Source organism: Adiantum capillus-veneris, chromosome 15, assembly GCF_014529385.1.
Source record: "Adiantum capillus-veneris isolate H3 chromosome 15, ASM1452938v2, whole genome shotgun sequence".
Taxonomy (NCBI): domain Eukaryota; kingdom Viridiplantae; phylum Streptophyta; class Polypodiopsida; order Polypodiales; family Pteridaceae; genus Adiantum; species Adiantum capillus-veneris.
The window spans coordinates 51436284-51454385 of NC_140945.1; positions in this window are offsets into that span (position 1 = coordinate 51436284).

The following is an 18102-nucleotide window of genomic DNA, read 5'->3' on the forward strand; positions in this document are numbered from 1 at the left end:
CAAATATGGCTTCAAGACACTATCCATAAGTTTCATGAATGTTGCCGGCGCATTGGTTAACCCAAAGGGCATCACCAAGAACTCGTAGTGTCCAAACCGTGTTCGGAATGCAGTTTTGGGTATATCGGCAAGTCGAATACGGACTTGGTGATATCGTGATCGCAAGTCTATTTTCGTAAAAATGCGAACATGAGTGAGTTTGTCAAACAACTCCTCTACTCTGGACAATGGGTATTTAATCTGAACTGTAACCGCATTTAAGCCACGGTAGTCGATGCACATGCGCAAACTGCCGTCTTTTTTCGTCACTAATAGGATAGACGAAGCCCATGGTGAAGAACTGGGTTGTATAAACCCTTTGCTAAGGTAGTCAGCAAGTTAACGTTCCACCTCAGCAGCTTCTGAATAACTTATACAGTAGGGTGGTTTACTAACAGGTTTACAGCCTACAGCCACGTCAATGCTATGTTGCATTGATCATGTCGGCGGTAATCCTAATGGCAAATCATTAGAAAATACATCTTGAAATTCCTTTAATAATTTCTGTAATTGACTAGCAACGTTTGCTTGTTTAGAATTAGCAATTGGTGGAACAAATGAGCAAGAAGCATGTGGCGTTGAGGAATGTTCAACAGATTCAATGTTAAAAAGAAAATGAGACAGTGAATAACATAAGAAAACCTGATCTATTTCATGCTCATGCATGTGCATGTCAACAAGACTCTTGGACTGCTGTTGCATTAATTGAATTACTAATGTGGATAGTTTAGTAACATTTTCATTTAAAGCTTTAAAATTTTCATCCATGACTGTCATGCATGTCTAAAGTGCACGAAATTCTTGAATATCGAGCAATTCGTAAGTATCATCACCTGCCGTAGCATCGCGGGTACTCTCCTTGAGAGGATCCGCGGCCGCGGGCCATCATTGGCAGGATCAAGCGGACTTTGCTCAAAATCGAATGTCATATTGATATTCGAATCCATGGCGACACAGTGCAGTGCAAGGAGTAATGTCAGAAAAAATACCTGATATTGAGAGCACTCGCGAAGTGTAATTAGCCTTGCTAATTCCGTCAAAATTGATAGTATCCCAGTGGCGAGTGATTTGAATTGTCCACCATATATGGAATTCCACAAGTTCTTGATAGTCGAATCAATTAGACTTGAAAGCGTTAATTGATTTTACCAAAAAATTGTACTTGAACTCCGTCGAACTGGTGTTCTTGTAATCTCTGAGTTTCTGTGTAATACGCAGAGAATTTGACTCGAAGTTTGTGTCAGCCTCGTCGATGCTATGTCACACCTCTCCGGCCTTGCCGAATCCGCACGTGGAGTAAGCAGGTGGGGTACCCTACTATGGGTACCATCCCTTATGTTTTAAATTTTGGGTATGGCCACTAACCCCTAAGGGGGTTGGGTGTCCTCAAGTGGGAAAAAAGACGTCCATAGTCGGCTATGGCCGCCAAAGCAGCACGCAAATGAGAGCCATCGTCGTGGAGCTAAAAGTGTTGAGGTAAGGGCTCTTGCCTTGTGACATAAAGTCCTCCCCTGTCCGACGCACAGCCGTAGAGTCCACAAGCGGCAGTTTTGGTGCAAGTCAACCTCGGTGGCTCCTCTGTGCAAGGGAGGTTGCCCATGGCGTGCTTGCCTTGTCGTCCTCCTCACAGGAGGGATGCTCCATGCCCCCTTGACCCCAACATGCACAAAAGCATGCACAATTGTGTGGCTCCCCTCCTCCACAGTTGTGCCTTTCCCAAAAAAGGAACCTTGCTCTAATACCAATGTAAGACAAGGGGAACTAGAACCTAAGAGTCCACCACCCAACCACCCACTATATAGCATAGCCCCTGGCCCTTTGCCCTAGTTGGACTCCCTTTCCACACTACAGACCCCGGCCCTGTCATTGTCTAGTCCGGCCTTGCCGGTGTCCTGATATTTTTTATGTATTCAATTTCAAACCATCCCAAATAAAAATTACACCATAATGGAGAGCAATTATACCCCATTGGTATACCTTTTTCTTGGTGACAATTTACCTTTTTCTTGGCGAAATTGTCACAAGGACAAATTCATTAATATTGTGTAGGTATTCAAATGTCCATATTACTTCATTTTTCTTTTTGGTAAGTACAATCTGCTTTGGGCATTTCTTAAAGCGAAGATATTTCAGAGTTTTTATGATCGATCTTAATAAGGTTGTCAAGTACATCAAGTAATCCATGCGTGTCTTTATGAGGGATAGCTTCATAACAGGATGTTATGTCAAATAAATGAATGTTTGTGATATGTTTTGGTAGATTAATCAAAAAATATTATTGATTATTGATCATCCAATACCCATTGGTTTGTGTACGTACCAGAAACAATGTGTAGCTTTTTATGTATGATTTCGGTGTACTCAATAAATCCTTGCATTACTCCTAGTGATTATAGTTGTAGCAGGAGTAAATACACAATTATGTGCATTAGTGATCCATCTAAAATCCACTTTGTAAATTTTAAAATTTCCCATCAGATATGGGAGAGAGTACTCCAATGGTGTGTCTAACCCAATTTCTTGGGTATATGACCCTATGGCTTGACAAATCTCTTCTTCATAGGAGGAGAGAAGACATAATTTTAGGGTTTCTAATCTTCTTCTTGCGGCTAATTAAATAAGTTATTAACATATAAACACCGGAGTTTGTGCGGATTTATCTAGTCCACAGATAAAAATATATTGTAAAATATATTGAATTTCATTCATTAAGTCTGTGTTTTTGTACCATGGAGTTTAGTTTTGCCTCTAATAAGGAATTTTTCAAGAAAAGGTGTCATTAACTAAACTATGGATATAATTGTGGTGAGCCTTGCTATCCTCACATCCCAAGATGATACATAAGGCCTTCCATACTTTGTTGAGTTCTCTGACTATTGAGGTAGGGTTTACATGTACTAAAGGAATGTGGTTTAACCCTTTCCTGATAAATTCTTGAAAAAAAAAATTATGTCTAGCTATGCTAGGATCTGTGATGATTACATGTTTTCCAAAGGATTCTAAGTCAATTACAAGTTTAGAGAACCGTTTATGAGTTAAGCACCCACAAGATTGTGTTTATCAAACTCCTTGGCAAATATTGAAGTATGGTTTAGGTTATTGTTATATTTCCAACCAAAACAAATCCTCATCCTAGACAAATCTTTATTGATGTGAAAAATCATTTATTATTGTTTGAGAAAAACATTAGGGTTGATAAAATCCATATATTTGTTACAAAACAAAATGTGAATAAATCTCCCATGCATCTTAATATTGCCCTCAAGATGTAGCAAACCATTATTTCTTGTAGTAAGTGCGCGTACTTGGTCTTCAGAATTTCAGTATTCAAGTGCCTTGGGAGTGTCTCCGTAGTCCTCGGATCCTCTAAACTGCCTTGGTTTCTTACTTGATGCCATGTTGCTTGGTGTGTGTGTGTGTGTGTGTGATCTTCTTTAACTGTTTCTTACCTTTGGGAGATTTGAGTAATGTTTCAATTGTGTTGGATACTGGTGTGTTCTGTAGCTTTTGAAGAAGTGCAGTCCCTGGTGTGTATGGGACTAGTCATTTAGCTGCTTCTAGCATGTGCTCATGAACTGATAATAAATGGTCACAGCACGCCTTAATTATGTGCAAAATGAGGTTACCCAAGCTAGCTATAAAGGTGTACACTTGTGTTGGCCCTGATGAAAATTGGAAGAACCTTGGTAAATTCTAAAATACGTACGACAAAATCATCTACAAAGTGTTGAAAATGGCTTGGAATGCCCCCAAACTGGCTGCCACAAGGGCGCGCATTTGGGGCTTCCAGAGGCATATGGATGGACACAATGCGCGCCCTTGTGGCACTTTTTTCTAGTGCATTCCAAACACTTTCCAATGGTTTCCATATAATTTTCGCAAGCAATAAGTATGTTTTGTTTGATTGAATGCTTCAATTAGCATAGATGCTTCTGGCAATCATCCCCCTTAGTCCATGTAGCATAGAAATTTTGAAGGATGGTTGTTGCATCTGTGAAGTCAGTCCTAGACTCCAAAATGGGCTTGATATTGCCACGTAGATTTCTCTTGGGGTGTGTTAATACAACTTTAAGTATCTGGGGCAAGATGGGCTTAAGGTTACTTGCGTATGCTTGTCTTTCTGTTTTGCAACTGGGTATTAATGTCTTGTCTCTCTGTTTTGCACCTGAGTATGCCCCTATATGGGTCCAAAATCATCTGCCACAAGGGCGCTCATTTGCCCATTTCATTTGCTGATGGAAGCCTAGATATAACAAAGTATGCATTTTATTAATTTTAATGCCTGCCAAACCCTTTAGTAGTCATATCAGAAATCATGGTGCTTCTCATACACAATGAAAGCCCAACATATAAGAAATTCAAAACCTTGCAAGTAAGAGAGTCGTAGACACCAAAAAGTAATTTCATTAAAGAAATCAATGCTTTACATGATATCCGGCTTTTGCTTTAGGATCTTTTGAATTACAATTTTTTGGCGCTTGGCCTTTTGGGGTGGCTTCCTGTTAAGTAAAGTGGTTGTGATTTCTTGGGTGTCATTAACCCCTACAGCTTGGTTCATGCTGACATGGGCAATAAGGCGCCCGCAAAAGTTAACACCGAAAGTGGATATTGCAAAATCTTTCTTTACAAGCACTAAAAGATTGGCCGTTTGGGCAAGTGTTGTTAAACACAACGCCGCAAAAATGTTGCAGCGACCATTGGGAGAGTAGTCGGCATGGACAAACACCACGACATCAGTCAAAAGTGTACCGAGGTAGTAAGCAAGTGCCGCTTGAGGTCCGAACGACGTCCTCTTCCCCCCTGAATGTTGCGCCCAGGCGTCAACCTCCTGAACATCCTGCAAAACATAGGTTTTATTTGATATGGCACAGAATTATGATATAACATTAATAAAATCATTTATAACAATCAAATGTAAGTGAGCATCTATAACTCTTGTCTACGATCCTCCTCATCGGCATCCCGGTGCAAGTAAAGATCCACACTTGACTCCCCCTTTGGATAAAGCAAAACAGGTGTTGGAGCAGGTGGTGGTGAATCGACTCTTGCGCGTTTAGCCAAACACATGGCTTGCACGGCCACAAACTCCTTCTCATAGACCTTGGCCTGCTCGGCCGCTGCCACCTCGGCTTGTGCGATCGCCACTGCATGTGTCCGCCAAAGTATTCCCCATGGGCAGTAGGAGATCATCATCATGGGAGGTGGTGGTATCAACCTCAAACTTGCCATGGGCATCGAGGATGGCAAAACACTCATCCATACGAAGCTCAAAGGATTTCTCCAGATCGTGCATAAACACAAACTCCTCCCCACCCACCACAATGACGGAGAAGCGTGTAATCTCTACCTCAGGGATGGCATCCCGAGTGGTGGTTCCTTCTGGCGGTCCAGAGGATGAACCGACAGATGGAGAGGCCTCCAAGAGGCCTTGAATCCCTACAGGGTAGGTCAAGGCATGTGTCCTCTCCTCTGCGGCGGATAAGTCAATGGCCGTGAGCTTGGCCCCAGCCAGTACCCCGCCGATCTGCAAGTGTGGTAGCACTACGTCAGGGCCTGCTGGGCACTCGTGAAGGAGGAAGATATGGCCTGAATAGAGAAAAAAGTGTTTCCGATCCTTCCCTTACGCATTGCTCGCACCTCATCAGCTTCAAGCCGCACATATTGTTCGGTGGGTTGTGCTATGGTGGCAAAGCGTGCAAGCCGCTGATGAAATGGCATGTCCCCTTGGTAGACGTGGTGGAGAAGGCCTTCAAGGACCCACTGCCTTGGCCGGTTTGGTAACTCAACAATGAATCTCCCCATGCACGTGGAAATGTATGAAGTAATGTGCTCAAGAGATTGAGAGTGGAGGGTCAAGGTGGTTTCCAAATCGGGCTGGGTTGTGAAAAATGCTTGAATCTCAGGGCGATTTGCATGCCCAACCTCAATAAGGAATGCATCTAAAGCACTAGTAGCAGCCATGTCTTCTCTTTGCGTGATTGGGTATGCTAGGTCTCTCTGCAATGCTGGGATGAAAATGGTGAAATGAGGAGGTGGTCCCCCTTATATAGACATATTCCATCTCGAAAAAAATAAAAAATATGCATTTAAAAAATAAATTAACACCACCTTAAAACTCAAGTACAAAATCAAGTACAACACCTTAAAACTTTTCAAAATCTTTAATAAAATAGCCAATATATAAACGATTAAAGTTACAAGCCAATTCACTTAGACAAGATACAAGATAGAGAGGAAGAGAGTGGTGGAAAGCTTTTGACTATGGCTGCCTTGACTGTAGAGAGAGAATGGGAGGAGGGAGAGTGTGGGAGAGAAAAGTAGTGAGGGAGAGAGACAGAAAAGTGGATTTTGGGGGGGAAAATTGACTTTTTTAAGTTAGTTTATGTTTTGGGACAATTTTGGAGGCAAATGGGTCAACTTTGGAAAATTTTCAATTTTTAGGGTTTTTAAGCATGCACGTTTTTTTTTTGGGGGGTCCCTCCCTCTTTTATGACACCTCTCCTCTCCTATTTACCCCCCCCCCCTTAGCCTACCTTCCACCTCTCTCTAAGAACCAAGCATTGAAGAAGGAGACAATTAGGCTGCACCCCTACCATTCCTCCCCCTCTAGGTAATATCCCAAGAGCCTTCTCATTGGTTCTCCCTTAAGCCTTTACTAATCAAAAAGGCCCAAGGAGATTCCATATTTTTCCTAATGTCTTAAGAAGAAGTTTCCCACTTTTATTTTTGAGGACGAAAACTCTTCTTCAAGGGGGGAGTAATGTCAGGCCATGGGTCCTATACCCAAAGAACTAGGCCAGGCAAGGACTACAGCCAAGGGTCGGGTTAGGCAGTGTGGACAGGGGATCTGTCTAGGGCAAGGGGCTAGGAGCCCACCTATAAAGGGAGGTTGGGAGGAGGATCCAGTAGAGCTTAGTTGCCTAGTTTCTTATAGCCTATGCATAAATCTGCTGACCTGTGAGACTACAAACTGAATATCCGGCCTCGTGTTGCATACATAAATCAGACAGCCAACAACAGTTTGGTAAAGAGTGACATCAGCAGGATCGCTAGCATCATGTAGACTCAACTTCAAACCTGTTTCCATGGGAGTGGCAATAGGTTTGCAATCCTCAAGTCCAAACTTACATAGCAATGTCTCTATGTAACTTTTATGACACAAGGCAATACCACCATCACACTGCTTAAATTGTATATCCAAGTAATGATGCAACAGTCCCAAATCTTTCATCTTGAAAGTAGCATTCAAATCAGCCTTAAATTTGGCAATATGTCTCTCATTTGGTCCAGTGGTCCTAGTGCGTTCATACACATCACTACCACATGTATATGGTAACAGTGTGTTGATCCATCCATTGCTGCTCCTATGGTGATCTTCACTATCCCTCATGTACCTTAAAACATGAGGCCTATTCTAGTTCCAAAGACTTATTTGCCAAAACTCATTGGAGTTGCTTAATGAAAAGATCAAGATGGGTATTTTGGAGCCTTCTTCTGCTCCAAATTTAAATAGGTGGTTCATAGTTCATAGTCCTTTGCCATATTGTGATCTCTATGGGACACAACTTGCTTCTTCACAATGGTTATCAGGTCCCACTCTAAGCCATGGTTGTTGCATGTCAGTTGGTTCTACTCATCCGCTCGTGTTCCACAAAAATCGCCAAGGAGACACCAATCACAACCAACCAAGTAACCAATTTCACTCCAAAATATGTTAGAACATGTAAGGCTAATTAGAGGAGTACCTTGATCTCATTGCTCTCACAATGGTAGAGAAAGTCGTAAAACTCAACTATTTTAGAGAAAGCTATAAAAGTAATCAACCATCATATATATTTAATAAATACACATGCAATTCTTGTTTTTTTTAATTGCCAATGTGCTTTGTACTTGTTTACTTCATTGCTAAACGCCTGCTCTCAATCTGCATATGTCTTGTTATATTCTATAGCAACGCCCACCAAGCAAGACTAGTTGTTCTCTTTAAGAATATAACAACGCCCACCAAGCAAGACTAGTTGTTCTCTTTGGGAAAAATTAGAGGATGTGGTGAAGGAACTAGTAGCATATCCTAAATAAGTATTTCAATGGCAGACAATAAAAGGTCTGGCCTATAATTTTTGGACAGCCGATAACTTTTTATAAATCCACATTGGAAATTACGTGCCCTCGAAAAGAAGGCTTCATTCCCTAAAAAAGGAGGCGTAATTAAGAGCAGTGGGAACAAGTGCAGTTTTTTTAAGCTTTTGTCGATTTGATAGGAATGCGGGAATACGAGCTGATTGCCATGACGATGATCATGATGAGCTTCACAGAAAATGGTGCGGTCGCGGCATAACTAATCTACACGCAGGTTGGCGAAATTGCGCATGCAATATGGCGCAGCAGCGTGAACTTCAGTATTTAAAGAGAAGAAGGGGACGCAGAAGGGTATTTGTTTCATAACGACAAGGTAGGTATGGTACTGGAGGAATTGATCGCTCTAACACTCGTGCTAATTCTCAGCATGCATCATATTGAGGAGCAGGCCGGTAAAGCTGCAGCAGGACGACGACCACGTCGCCGCGGTTGTGGGCGAGGCGGCAGCGGGCTGGGTGTGGCAGGAGCAGGAGCAGGAGGACAAGGACGTGACGATATGACAAGGAGCAGGAACAGGGCAAGGATGCGGGAGGTGCTAAGGACGCGGCTGCTTCCACCTGGCTTTCTTGCGTTTAATGACTTGGCCTTGCAGGACCGCCAGGATCTGCGTTATCTGGCCGCTCAAGAGCGTCCCACATGTCCCAACTGCCAGCAAAGCGCCTACGTGCGCTTTCGTTACTTCAACAACCGGAAACAGCATCGTGGCAGCCTGCAACTACGCTACTGCTGCGAGAACCCCTACTACTGCGTTTTCCTGCACCTGCGCCGCAATGCTGCCAAGTATCGCTACACAGAGTTCACCCTCTACCCTCATGGCCAGCAACCTCGCATCGCCAAGTTCAGAGATCCTAGTGCCGTCCGCCCTCTCACACAGCAGGAGGCCCTTCACTTCATGCAAAATCATCCATAGGTCTCGTCAGTGCTCGTGTAATTTTTAAGCGCAGTCGTTAATTTTAATCCTATCATCTTTCAGTTCCAAAGGCGTGTATATAGTCTCATGGTTTGACTGTGGTCAAAACGCAATGTGTCGGTCAAAGCTCTGTCTCTCTCTCTCTCTCTCTTTTTTTTTTGGTAAATCCTTTGTTCTATACTACATTGATCTCTCTCTCTCTCTCTCTCTCACACACACACACACACACACAATTTTCTCTATCACCCCAGTTCCCTCTTCAAGCTCAAGTTTTGCTTTCAGGACTTCTCAGATAGATCTCTAGGGAGTAGGTGTCTCAAATGTTTTTTGACGTGCCTCATTAAGTAGAATCCAAGAAGATGCCTTGCATGGCTTTGACCTACTGCGTTTTCCTACACCTGCGGCGCAATGCTGCCCTCCACCCTCATGGCCATCAGCCCCGCATCGCCAAGTTCAAAGATCCTAGTGCCGTCCGTCCTCTCATCAGTGCTCGTGTAATTTCTAAGCGCAGTTGTTAATTTTTCTATCACCTTTCAGCTCTCTCTCTCTCTCTCTCTCTCTCTCTCACTCACACACACACACACACACACACAATTTTCTCTATCATCCCAGTTGCCTCTTCAAGCTCAAGTTTAGCTTTCAAGACTTGTCAAATAGATATGGAGGGAGTAGGTGTCTCAAACACTTTTTGAGGTGCTTCATTAACTAGAATCCAAGAAACGAGGGAGAGAGATGAAGAGGGAGGAAAATATAGTCAAGAGAGGTCCAGAAGAAGAAGAAGAAGAAGATTGTTTTAATGCCGTAGGAAACTATTCCAGCAGAGATAGAGAGAGATGATGATGCAATCCTGCCAAGAGAGGGGACGGGTGACTCTTATAGCTAAAAGGAGAGCTTATAGTTGTGATACCTAGAATTAAGTTTTTTGTCCCAAGGTTAATTCAAATTTTTTCAACGGAAGTTTATTTAGTTGTTGGATGCTTGGTTTTCCCAAGCACTTCAAATAACTGAGGTCTCTCTCTCTCTCTCTCTCTCTCTCTCTCTCTCTCTCTCTCTCTCTCTCTCTCACACACACACACACACACACACACACACAAGGTCTCATTAACTAGATCCTTTTAGGCCTGTGCGCTTGATGACTTGCCGTGCGTTAAGAGAAGCAATAGATTTTTTCCATGTGCAGGCGACACATCAGTACGAGCTAGGTGACACATTAGTCTCTTTTCCCATTGATTGTGCTTGGCAATGATCTGCTCAATGGTGTGGCCGGGAGAGTTGCAAAACAGAATATGCAAGCCTCTATGGTGCATAACGCCTACGAGAGAGAGAGAGAGAGAGAGAGAGAGAGAGAGAGAGAGAGAGAGAGAGAGAGAGGTTTTTGATTGCAAGCGGTGGTATGCATCTCCTGGATGGTATATGGCCTAGCGCAGGGAAGAGCTATGCACAGGCAACCAATAATGATGACAACCACATGCCCTTTCCTTTTAAATTCATATGCCCTTTCCTTTTAAATTGGCATATTGCCAAGGGTTTTAGAATCCTCAACCCAGTACGGATTAACCTTCTTCTTCTTCTTCTTTTTCTTCTTCTTCTTCTTCTTCTTCTTCTTCTTCTCTCTCTCTCCTCGTTAAGTTTCTTGGGATAGTTTCCTACGACGTTAAAACTCTCTTCTTCTTCTTCTTCTTCTTCTTCTTCTAGTATCGCCTCTTTAAAAATATTCAGTGTTGAAATTAGCAGTGGAAACCTTATTTCAACATTTTGAATAGAATAAAATGGATGCAAGCTTTTTGGATAATCAATTCAGCTCACAATCGAGTGAACTTCTATGCACCTCTTACTTCATATACTTGTATCTCCTTCTCAAAAAGTTTTCTATGAATGGCTTTGTCATTCCACTTCAAATCTCCACGCAAAATAAGTCTCTTACAGTATTTTCAAGTTTTGGGCAAGGCCCTCCTCTTGCTATTTCTTTCCGTATCATGTGATTTATGAGCTTATTTTGAACTCTAAGTAAAGAAGATTTTATAGCTCCTGTGGATGGAGCTATTGACACTAATAAAATACCTAGAACCGAACTTGCTAAAATTATGCCACATTTGTTAGAAATTGTGTTTCAATCCAAGCATCCCCGAAAGTGGAATTGAGACCAAAGATAGGTTCTAGTAGGTCTTCTCTCTACACTCGGTTCTACAAAGAAATTTATCTAAGCATTTTATCATTGAGTACTCTAAGAAAGAAAAACAATTGCTCCCTATTATGTAGCTCTTCCTTAAAAAAGATAGTGCAAGGACATTTCTCTAGATATTTTATCCCTGGGAGTCCACTATGTATAAAAAATTTCATATAGCACATGAGAACCAAAGGTATTTAAATAATCCCTTACCTATGTACTTTCAGGTATCCGTTATATATGCATTTTTGAAAAAACAACTAGCCCTTATGTATACAAATTTTCACCTTCTCAATTCAAAAACGCTTTATGTAAGTAAAGTTTTTTGTAAAAGTACCTAATTATACATCCCTTATTTTGTTCGCTCGTGCTATCTTACATATTTCCTAGTGGATGCCCCGGGATTTTATCATTGAGTACTCTTCTTTACATCTTTTAATTTGGTAGTGCTTTGATGTTCATGATCGATGAATGTGGCCTCTTTATTGGATGCAAATAAAGAGAGACAAGACCTGAATGTATACATGTACGACATGTGCTTAACACTAGGTTGGTAGCTCTACAAGACATGAAGGTGTCCTTAGTGTCCTTAATTAGCCTCCTATTATTTGCTTCCTTTTGTTAATTGGCTTGCCATTTATACACATTCTTCTCTTATCTGAAAGTTTAACTCATCTAGTATGAAGAGAATTCATAAGGTATGTTTATGACTAATGCGTGGCAATCTCTCTTAGTGGAAAAAACACCAAAATACATTTCTATATTGTCGACTATAGAAGTTTAGTTAAGAAGAATACATTCCACAATAATTTGATGAAAACGATACTAGTACAGTGTATTACTCACAGTCCTCAAAAAAGGATGTGAAACTTGTTAGGTGATGCCATTTTCAATGGTTCTGTAAACTTATATGGTGTTGATGACATTTCTCTTGTGAAATCACAAGATTTTCAATGACCAAATTAGCTTTGCTTCTTTTGGTTTGACACGTAGCTAGTATCATATATTTTGGGATTGCAAATAGTTACATCTTATGACACTTATTAATTTTCTTAGATTGTATCGATCTATTGTAGGCCGTGCAAGTCTTGAAATAACTGTAGTATTCACCTGCATATGAAATTCATTGATTGATTCTACGGCCCAGAGAGAGAGAGAGAGAGAGAGAGAGAGAGAGAGAGAGAGAGAGAGAGAGAGAGACTTGACTTTTCACTACTACCATCAAACCCGAGATAAAACCATAGGAGCAAAGAACACAGTCAACAGATGTTTTACTTCTAGCACAATGGTAGAACTTGCTTCATAGACTATACCCTTCTCTCTCTCTCTCTCTCTCTCTCTCTCTCTCTCTCTCTCTCTCTCTTTCTATAAACTCATTTTTTAATTTCCGTATTTGTAGCTTTCTTTTACATGGATCTTTCTTCTCTTTCTCACACCTCAATAGAAGTGCTAGTCGATTTTTTATGTGTACACATGCGCTCTAGTAGAAATATCTCTCTCTCTCTCTCTCTCTCTCTCTCTCTCACACACACACACACACACACACACACACACACACACACACACGTGTGTGGATTGAGTGTGTGTGTGTGTATGAATAATAAACTTGAACAACCTCTCTATTAGCCGAGTTCCCTCTTCAAGCTCAAGCTTTGCTTTCAACGCTTGTTAGATAGATCTCTCAGGTTTGTAGGGATTATGCTTCTTCTTCTTCTTCTTCTCTCTCCCCCCCCCCCTCTCTCTCTCTCTCTCTCTCTCTCTCTCTCTCTCTCTCTCTCTCTCTCTCTCTCTAATCAAGGTTTCAAAGGTTTATGGTGACTGTTGCTCACGCTGGTGGAAAGACTATGATTCTTGTATCACCACTTAAAAAATAGAATGTGTTGAAATTAGCACTGGAAACCTTATTTTAACCTTTTGAATAAAACATATAGGCTGAATTATATGTAAGGGATGCAAGTCTTTTGGATAATCAATTGAGCTCACAGTGGAGTGAGTATTGATCTATGCACCTCCTTCCTTCTTATAGAATTTATGCAAGATTTTTGGATAACCAATTGACCTCACAATCGAGTGAGTATTTATATGCACCCCTTTCTTCATGTACTTGTATCCCCCTCTCAAAAAGTTTTCCATGAATGGCTTTGTCATTCCACTTGAAATTTCTACGCAAAACAAGTATCTCGCAGTATTTTCAATTTTTGGCAAGGCCCTCCTCTTCCTACTCTTTCTGTATCTTGTGATTTATGAGGTTATTTTGAACTTTAAGCAAAGGAGAGCTTAAAGCTCCCATTTATGGAGCTATTGAAACTAATAAAATTATACCTAGAATCAAACTTGCTAAAATTATGCCACATTTGTTAAAAATTATCTTTTAATCCAAGCACCCCCAAAAGTGGAGATGAAAGATAGATTAATTCGTGACTAGGTCACGTCTCTGTACATTCAGTTCTACAAAGAAATTTCGCTAAGCATTCTACCATTGAGCACTCTAAAAGAGAAAAACATGTGGTCCCTATTATGTAGCTCTTTCTTAAAAAAGATAATATGAGGATATTTCTCTAGATATCCTATCATTGAGTACTCTTCTTCACAATGTCTCTTAATTTGGTAGTGCTTTGATGTTCATGATCGATGAATGTGGTCTCTTTATTGGATGCATTCTCTAAGTGGAGTCAAACTCGAACCAATTGGGGTCAGGGACTTAATATTTATGTAATTACGACAAATTTTGTGTGATCACAAGGTCTTATTGACACATTTACATGATTACACTAAACATAATCACACAGAATCCGATTCAGGGCGACCTGCGGACCCAATAAATTTCCATCGGGCTTTTCAGTTTCCCCTGCTGGCCCACCGGGATTTTTCATTTTCCTGCGGGCCCGTCAGGAATACTAACAAGCCCAGCCGGCTCGCAGAATTATATATATGCAGGCCTGATCGAGCCCGTTGGGTGTTATTTCTTGCTTTCATCTTGAGAGAGAGAGAGACACACAGAGAGAGAGAGAGAGAGAGAGAGAGAGAGAGAGAGAGAGAGAGAGAGAGAGAGAGAGAGAGAGAGATCTGGTCGACCACATTTGCAGGTACGTCAAGAAGAGAGAGGAGAGACGGAGAGAGGGGGTCGTGTGGGAGCGTGCTCTGTGTCGCAGTGCATGGTAGGAACAAAGTACCTGACCATACGATCCGGGTATGTGTAGTGTGTGTGTGTGTGTATGCGTTGTGTGGTAGCGTGCCTTTTTTCGTATTGCACGGCAGTAATAAGGTACCTTACCACACAATGGGAGTGTGTGTGTGTAAGTTGTTCTACGGAACAGTGCTTATCACGGGGGCATCACCTCGGTGACGGGGGCAAGATGGTTTCCTTGTGGTAAGTATTGGCTTACTGTCAGTTTACTACGTCGGTAATGCAAGGAATCTAGTATCCTTATGGTAAGTCAACTTCCTTCCCCTTTTCCAAAAAACATATGGGCATCGATCGGTAACGCGGCTATATGATGTTCGTATGCAAGCCATTGTTTCTCCTTAGATTCAGGCGGCACTCGATCGATAACGCGACTAATAGAGATGCGTTTGTTAGAAGCATCTGTTTTTGCATAAATGTGGCATTCAGGTCGTTAACTGTGGCGTAGGAACGTCATACAATTTGTATGTGCATGTGCAGTTAATTTTTTAAGTGTTAAGTATATGGAATACTTGGTCGGTAACGCGGCTGTGAAGAGTATTTCACATACAAAATGTATGAATTGTTTGATTTTATTGTTTTTAACTGTCCATTTGAAATTACATACTAGCTAATCATATTCAAAAGAATACTTTATTCATCAATCATCGCTGTTTTAAATACTCCATTTGTATAATTTATATGTAAAAAAGTTTCTGCACACAAATTGCATGTTAAATATTCTTTTTTTATCTTTTTAAAGGACTCTCAAGCATTATCGCTATTTTTAATGCTTCATTTTACATAAATTCTCTGTAAAATATCTAAATCACTATAAGAGGCTATTCATAGCGACGCCAGCTGGGCTAAAAAAATAACTGAGCGCGCCCAAAAACTCAGATCTCAGATCTGAGTTTTTCGGCGCCCTCAAGCAAGGAGCAGGTTACGCTCTCCCTCACTCTCTCTCTCTCTCTCTCTCTCTCTCTCTCTCTCTTTTTTTCTCCACACACACACACACACACACACACACACGAGGAGAGGAAGGAGAGCCACGTATGCTCCTTCCCTCTCCTAATTCTCATGTTCCCTTCCCCTCTTTCTCTCTCCCTCTCTCTCTCTCTCTCACACACACACATACACACACAAACATAGTGTTTTTGAGAGATAGAGAGAGAGAGAGAGAGAGAGAGAGAGAGAGAGAGAGAGAGAGAGTACAAACAAAAACAAAAAAGCACACACACATACATAAACAAAGAATGCACACACACATTGAGAGAGAAAAAGAGAGAGAGAGAGAGCATGCATAAACAAAAAACGCACGCATTGAGAGAGGAAAAGAGAGAGAGAACATGCATAAACAAAAAATGCACACATTGAGAGAGGAAAAGAGAGAGAAAACATGCATACGATCCAAAAAAACGCACACACATTGAGAGAGAAAGAGAGAGAAACTAATTTAACGTCGTAGGAAACTAATTAAAATTAAAAGACCTAAAGATCTCGCCGACGAGGAGTTGAACTGAAGACCTATTATTCAAGAGGGAAATGGAATCATCAATATATCATACTTGGCATGGGTGATATAGAGGTTATACCATTTATCTCTTTTTATTGGCACACACATCCACACACGCGCGCACACACAAGAAGAAGAGAGTTATAACATCGTAGGAAACTATCTTAAAAGACGTTAAAGATTAGGTTATATGTAGACTTACATTAAATTAGATTTAGGTTTATTTTTAACTAGATTTACGTTTATTTACGCTAGATTTAGATTTACGTTATATTATATTAGATTTAGGTCTCCATAGACTGCGATGCATGCATGAAGCGGGTGAAGAAAGCCCTCAATGGAATATAGGGTATTGCTGCCTTCACTCATGGTGGGCTCCGTCGATCCAAAAGTACTGGTGAAATGTCTTCAGAAGATAGGGAAGAAGGTGGATCTTCAGGGCGGCAAGAGTCACTACATCCCCGACACAATGACCATCTAGACAACCTCTAGTCATTAGACTTATGTTAAATTAGATTTAGCTTTATTTTTAGTTAGATTTACGTTTATTTAGATTTACGCTTATTTACGTTAGATCGAGTCCACGCAAGAATTACTTACGGTTTAGGGTTTAGAGTTAGACGAACAGTGAAAAGATCTACTGTGAAAAGATGTTAAGATGCTGTGAAGTGCTACAGCTAGAGAAGAGGCAAAGGGGTTTTGTCCACTACATGCAGTATCATGTAGACGTGGGTGTGTAGATTTCTTGTACCCACAAATATAGGTATTGACCAATAAAGACGAGATTATAACCCGGTGGTTCTGATCTCCGTGCACCTCTAGACCGAGGTGTGCGGGGATTGGACATGACTAGAGAATGTGAGGTAAAGAGAGAGAGAGAGAGAGAGAGAGAGAGAGAGATAAGACGAAGAATGCCAATAGAATATTAAATTTGTTGTCCAGGTTATAAGTTTTTTATCCTCATTATGAGTAGCGATGTGGGACCGTCCAACCGAAACACCTATCTCTCAACGAGGGTCTTATGTCCTTGTAATCAATGCAAGCATGATGTGCGACGGACAAGACGTGTTTCTTTGCAGCACGTTTGCGAATTTGGCGAGTTCGATCCATCTATTATAGATCGAGTTGTTGCCAATTATAACTCGTCGGACTCTGACGCTGGCCAACAAGCAGCAATCTTGCAACCCAATAGACGTGTTCGCAGGCGCTTTGGTCAAGCAGCATATGTGAGGCCACAAGATGTAGCCTCTGACAGCTCGGGGGATGATCATGCAGAGCACATTCCCAACAAGGCAATGTTTGAGCCCGAGATTGATGAAATGATCGAGACGATCATGGATTCAGAAAGGCTTATCTATGATGATATGAAAAGTGAAGCCGATACGCCATTGTATAATGGAGCACGTGGGTCTAGATTGAAAGCACTCCTGGTTCTTCTCAACATGCAGGCAAAGTTTGGATGGAGTGACACTAGCGTCACAACGCTTTTCAGGTGATCTATTACAATTAGTTTACTTTAATAAAACTCTAAATGTATAATGATCTGATAGATTTTTACACGACTGTATCATATTTTTATGTTGTGTAGATTGCTGAAAGAGCACATACTACCAGCTGACAATGTGATGCCAGATTCTCGAGATGAAGCAAGAAAGATTTTGCGAAACTTGGGGATGGATTACAATTCTATCCACGCTTGTCCTAATGACTGCATTCTTTTCAGAGGGGAATACATAGACATGGAGAAGTGTCCGAAATGTGATTCTGAAAGATATCGAGTAGATCTCCACGGGACAAAAATTCCACAAAAGGTTTTGCGACATTTCCCTCTGCTTCCTCGCATCAAGCATTTCTTCGAATGTAAGTCCATGGCCGCCCTAGCATCATGGCATGAGGAGAATAAATCTTCGGATGGTGTGCTACGAATTCCTGCAGATTGCGTAGCGTGGAAACATATAGATGGAACATGGTCGGATTTTGCCAGGGAAGCTCGAAATTTGCGCTTAGGCCTGGCTATGGATGGCGTAAATCCATTTGGTCAAAGATCAACATCTTACAGTGTATGGCCCGTTGTCATCGTCAACTACAACATTCCCCCGTGGTTGACTACGAAGAAGGGGCACCTATGGCTAAGCTTGATTGTGCCAGGGCGATATAAAGTGGGGAAT